Source organism: Zea mays, chromosome 8, assembly GCF_902167145.1.
Source record: "Zea mays cultivar B73 chromosome 8, Zm-B73-REFERENCE-NAM-5.0, whole genome shotgun sequence".
NCBI classification, from domain to species: Eukaryota; Viridiplantae; Streptophyta; class Magnoliopsida; order Poales; family Poaceae; genus Zea; species Zea mays.
The window spans coordinates 176,392,365-176,399,059 of NC_050103.1; positions in this window are offsets into that span (position 1 = coordinate 176,392,365).

Consider the following 6,695-nt stretch of genomic DNA (forward strand, 5'->3'; position numbering starts at 1 on the left):
GTAATAATCTCACCAGTTTCATCATCTATAGCCTCGCATCGAACACCACTGTTTTGTGACATGCTCTTTTTGTCCTTGGACTTGGTACAAAATGTGAATCCACTAATGTCATAGGTTTGCCATGTTGTGACCTGGCGTGATGGTCCAGATGCCAAGCCCTTGATGGTTTGTTCTTCTATTGTTTCTCCACGTGGAATGTCCTTCACCATTAGCCATGTGTTGAACCGCTGCTTATGTTGCTTCATTACCCAATCATCCGTATGCCCAGGATTTTGCTCGCGAAGCTCATTGATGTGTTGTTGGATAAATGGCTCCATTATCGTTAGCTGATGTAGGATGCTCTGATGTGCCTCAAGTACTATATCGTAATCCGGTGGAATGAAAGATTTCCGTCCCATCCTCCCGCTTCCATACAGTCTACCCTCGTGTCGTGACGGAGGCAGACCTATTGCAACCTGGTCTTTTAGGATACTATTGCAGAATGGACCTCCGGACTCAATGGCCTCTTCGGTACAGTACCCCTCTATCATGGATGCCTCAGGACGAGCACGGGTTGATACATAGCCATTCAGTATTGACATGAAACGCTCATACGTCCACATTTCATGCAAGTACATAGGACCCAATGCCTCTATTTGTGGCACCAAGTGCACCACAAGGTGCACCATAATATCAAAGAACGATGGAGGGAAACACATCTCAAACTGTGATATTGTCTCCACTGCGAATTCCTGAAGAGATGCCAACTCATCACGGCCAATTACCTTTTGTGAAATCCTGTTGAAAAAGTAGCACAACCGTGTGATTGCCATCTTTAAAAACAAAGGATTTATAGCCCTGATGGCAATAGGTAGGAATGTAGTCAGCATGACATGGCAATCATGTGAGTTGTAGTTGGTGATTGTCAGGTCTTTCATTGACACAATACTCCGTATGCTAGAGCAGAATCCGGATGGGACTTTCAAATTCTTAAGCCAAACACACATCGCATGTTTCTCATCTACATTGAGATTGTAGCTTGCTGCTGGGAGATGGTACTTCCCATTTTCTTGAAGAACGGGATGTAGTTCCTTTTTTATGCCTAAATCTACCAAGTCCATGCGTGAATTGAGCCCTTCTTTTGTTTTGCCCTTTATGTCTAGCAAGGTGCCCATTATGCTTTCAAACACGTTCTTCTGAACGTGCATACCATCGATCGCATGCCGCACATCTAACTCTTTCCAGTAAGGCAAGTACTCGAAGAAAATAGACTTCTTCTTGAATATAGCCCCCGAAGCTGGTTTGACATCCTTCCTTGTTTTTCCGTCTTTTGTCTTCTTCCCGAAAACAAACTTGATATTCCTGACTATTTCAAAAACTCTATGACCTCTATTGTTACCCGATGGAGCAGTAGAATGTAGTTCACCATTATTGTCGAAGTACTTATCCATCTTTCGCATGCGGTACCTGTGTCCTTCCAATAAAAAGCGTCTGTGCCTCATGTAAACTATCTTCCTAGATGCAGCAAGGGATACGTAAGCAGTTCCATCAATGCATACTGTGCAACCAACCTTTCCCTTAAACTGGCCTGATAATGTGAAGAGAGCAGGGTAATCGTTGATCGTAACAAAAAGAATTGCTCTCAGCGTGAATGAACCTTTACGATACTCATCCAACATTTGAACACCTGTTTCCCACAATATTTTCATATCCTCCATTAAGGGCTCCAAAAATACATCCATGTCAACTCCAGGTTGTGTAGGTCCAGAAATAAGGATGGTTAGCAAAATGTACTTCCGTTTCTGCATCAACCATGGAGGAAGGTTGTATATGGTGAGGATCACCGGCCATGTGCTATGCTTGCTGCTCCTCTCAGCAAATGGGTTCATTCCATCAGTACTCAGTGCGAACCTAACATTTCTCGGTTCATCAGCAAAGTCTCGGTGGTTGTCATTGAAATCTTGCCACTGCTTCCCATCGGCTGGATGTCGAAGCTTCCCATCGTTTTTGTGCTCATCAGAAGCATGCCAGCTCATAAGTCTGGCATCCTCAGGATTAGCGAACAAACACCTCAATCGATCGACGACGGGGAGGTACCACATCACCAAAGCAGGAATCTTTTTGAGCGCATAATAGTCTACTTCTTTTTCTTTGCTCGTGGATTTTGAAGTCTTTTTTTGGGCTTTCTTTCGCTTCTTCCCTTTAGACACGGATGCAACACACTCTTCGTCCTCTCGATAGTCTTTATTCGTCTTGTACCTACTTGCACCGCACTTTGGGCAGCTCTCCAAGTCTTTATAATCATCACCTCGATAAAGGATACAGTGATTTCTACACGCGTGGATCTTCTCCACACCCATAGTGAGCGGACTGATTAGTTTCTTTGCATAGTACGTGTTAGCAGGCACATTGTTCTCCTTTGGAAGCATGTCTGCGATAATACTCAAGAACGCATCGAAGCCAGCATCAGACACACCATATTTAGCTTTTAACATCAACAGCTTTAGCACAGACCGGAGCGTCGTGAACTCTTTGGTACAACCCTTAGACTCGTTGTACAAAGGCTCTTCTGCTGCCTTCTTCAGGGACTCCATACCTTTCATTAAGAACATCGATTGATCTGTATGACGACGCAACATTGCCTCTAGCAACTCTGCATCTTCCTCATCCATAACACTTGGCAGAACATGAGGTCTATCATGTTCATTTCCTCCAGCGTAACCATGATCAGTAACATTTTGCACTACATGTTCGCTCTGTGGAAGAGGTTGGTGTGTCTCGTGAACGAACTGAAATCTGTCGTCGATGTTCTCAGGGTTTCCAGTCGTATAAGGCGAAGAGCTACCCTCTCCATGCTTTGTCCAAATTGTGTAATCCTTCATAAATCCTCGGCATACCAGATGAGATATGATTTGTTCTGTGTCATTAAATACAACAGCATTTTTGCAGTCCATGCATGGACAATATATGTGTTTTGTCTTTGTTCTCCAAGCATGGTTCGTAGCGACATCAATAAACCTATGGACCTCGGATATGTATGATGGATCTAGCCTTGATAAGTTATACATCCAGGATGTCCTCTCCATCACCACCTGTCGGGAAGGATGAAGGGGTGAAACCCTATATCCAAAATGTGGCTAAATTTAAGGAAAATGAACAAAAATTGGCAAGAGGAACATAAAACTAAACTTTCCTAGCCATACTCTTCTCTCTAACACATGGTGAAGGCCTAGTTCCAAAATTGAGCAAAGATGAACAATAATTGGCAATTAAAACATAATTAAACCAACTTTCATAGCAACTAATAAAAACAATCTTAATTACCAAACCTATCTTCTTCTCTCTCCACACAACACATGAACCATTCATTAAACAACTTAATATGTCATGGATAAACTGATTTGAGAACTAAACATGAAAAAGGAGAGAGGATAGACAAAATCTAACCATATTAAACAACTTTATTTGAGCGAATAGAGCAAAAATGTGGCTAAAATGTGGCTAAAATTGAGAGAGGATACACTCTCTCTCCAATGGTGAAACCCTAGATCCAAAATGTGGCTAAAATTGAGCAAAAATGAATAAAAATTGACATTAGCAACATAAACCAACCTTTCTTAGCAATCTTCTTCTAAAAAATGAAGATCAAAACCTCTCCCCATGTATTTTGTGAATTCTGGACCTCCAAAATCGCCTCCAATGGAAGTTGGCTGCGAGCATACAGTTCACTGTCGGGGGAAGAGGGGTATTTATAACAGACACTTCACTGGCAAACCGCCAGTGAAAATTGATTTCCACTGGCGGTTGTCTTTAAAAACCGCCAGTGGAAATAAGATGTTTCCACTGGCGGTTAAGTTAAGATAACCGCCAGTGGAAATCAATTTTCACTGGCGGTTTGTGTAATACAACCGATAGTGGAAACATCCTATTTCCACTGGCGGTTGTGTTAAGATAACCGCCAGTGGAAATAGGTTTCCACTGGCGGTTTTTAAAGCCGGGCCCACCTGTTTCTTTCACTGACGTTTGATAACGGAAACCGCCAGTGAAAAGTTGAACGTGCCGCAGGCTTTGAGCTTATTTGTACTAGTGAATCACACTGTGCGGCTGGCCACCAGCGAGGCCGGCGCAGCGACCTCCTCCGATCCTACTCGATCTTCCTGTGCCATGCTGGTTGCATTGATATTTGATGGGATATATATCATATATATACCTATACATTGTCAGGTGATCTGCTATCCCTGCTGTATATATGAGCCTCCCCTGGCTTGCACCATATTGAGCAATACAAAGGCTTAACTGCTGCTAGTATTATAGGAACCTTTAATTTCTTGCGATTTTCTGTGTGCCGTGCCGATCCTACAGTACCACATGCAATCATGTAGCAGGTTCCCATTGCCATCAGCTTGCCAATGTCTGGTACCATCCATCGATCTTCTAGCTAGGAGTCTAATCTTAAAAAAAGGGGGAATGGCCAGGGGGCGTGCTTCATTAATATATGTTCGATCAATCGATCGGTTACTTAATTAACCATTTTCGGTACGGGATAATGATCACCCTGGAATGGTAGACATCATTGGATTCTTCATCGACGATGATCGATCATCATGCTTCCATTATTTAAAAACAAGTTTGTGTGGGGTTAGGCGCAGCAGGTATAGCTAGTAAACGACTGTACGTACTACGCTGTGGTGCTTAATTATAGGGAGCCATGCACCATCATCTCCATCGTCGCCTTGCTCTTTATGATGGACATCGGATAGTAGCTAGTACAGTAACTGTTTTGATTGGATCCCAGATACTGTTTGTTAGTGGTACTTGATTGCATGAACAGAAAATCTAAGGCAGAAGCCAGCAAACTGAATTTATCGTGTTCATCAGAATACTTGCAGGCTGCTATTGGTTCCTTCGGCAGATTAATCTTGTGGGAAGAAGACAGACACAATGTTTACAAGACTATGCTTAGGGTTCGGGTCACATCTCTCGAGGAGGTCCCGCAGTTCATTGTTTTTTCGGAAGCTGATGGCTTTATCGGTGACTCGTGGACGATGCAGTGTGAAATCATTTAGCAAACCTTGCTGGGAGCCAGCCCCAAGATGAAGATCCGGTACCAGTGGTTCCGGAAGATGGTCAACAGCTCCCCCTCGAGTTCTAAGGTCTGGGTCAACCTATGCCTGCTGCGGGTGGGATCTCAATTTCCCACCAGAAGGCGATGTCCAGGTTCAGCCAGCAGACAATATTCAAGGGGATTGGGACCAATAGATTGTTAATGACCCACCTCCGCAGCAGCCCCAGCAGGACCTGCCACCTGACGAGCAGCAAGTCAGCAATCCGCATTCGGACCTGTCCTCGGATAGTTCTTCTGGTCCCATTCATGACGTTCAGGTGCAGAATGGGCAGATTCAGAATGGGCAGATTTTTGATGACCTAAATGTTGTTGGGCCAGTGCTTCACTTTAATGCCCCTGCCCTCCCTGCTTTGGGTGATGTTCCTATGAATGGGCTTCAGGAGATTGACGGCCCACCAATCCAGGGAGACCTCCATGTGTCGGGGGATATTACTATCCCTGATGCCCAGCCTGAGAAGCCTAACAACAATGGCCCCAACAATGTGGTGTTGAACTATATGTTCTCTCAGGATTGGCAGCCAGACCCTGTTCTTCTAAGCCACTTGGAAAGGAAAAGGAATGCCCAATTCTACAGGATCTGGGCTAACTATTTTTCTCCCGCTGGTAATCTAGAGCTCTCTGTGCAGATCCCCAAGAAGTGGGCTCCTTTTTTCCTGTCTAACCTGCTGCATAAAGATTCTTTCAGTTGGTCGAAATCTTTCTTGTCTTCAGATATTCCCTCTGCTTTGCTGGAGCCTAAGACCCACTCTTTTGCCATCCCCAAGAAATGCCCTGATGGCAAGTTCCTTGAATCTGTTCTCTCAGAAGAATCTACTGGCAACGTCTCTGCTACCTCAGACTCGGCCTCTTCCCCCTCCAAGCCTACAGTTGTGGAGTCTGACCTGAGGAGAAGCAAGAGACTACGTGATGCTCGGGCTGGGTTCAGGCAGGGCTCCTGCCAGAAAAAGAACTGTCTGATGTGTCAACACAAGTTTGAGGGCCCTCCTTCCCTATCTGCCAAGGCCATTAGAAGCCTAGGGGAAAGATTTTGCAATCTGCCAGAAGTGGATCTGTCAGATAAAGCTCTGAAGAAGAAGAAGAATCCCTCTGGCTGTGTTGGCCCCAATAAGCCAGGGAAAAAAGACAAGGAGGATAAGAAACAAGATTTTGCAGATGAAGACAACTAATATGATGGTGCTGCTCCGGGTGTGGGGATTTTGCAGGACTTCTCTTCGCTAGGCTTTTTGGCTGTTTCGGCCCTGGCGTATTTGTCTGGTTGTTGCAGTGTCAAACTTTGTGGTTTCTGGTTGCGTTGTGTCCTGTTCTAACAGATACTCTTTTGCCCACCCAGTTATTGGGTTTGGGTTTCTTTTCGTTGACGAACCTGATCATTCCTCCGATGAATAGTCACAACACAGTTACTTTTTCTGAATGTTCTGTTTTAAGTTTTAATGTCCGAGGGATCAATTCGGTGGTTAAAGGGAATGGTATTCATTGCGCGATTAGGGAATCCAGATGTGATATTATCTGCTTGCAGGAGACAAAGAAGGAATTTTTTGACAGGGCTGACCTCAGAAAGTTTTGTCCCAATTCCTTTGATGCGTTCGCTTTT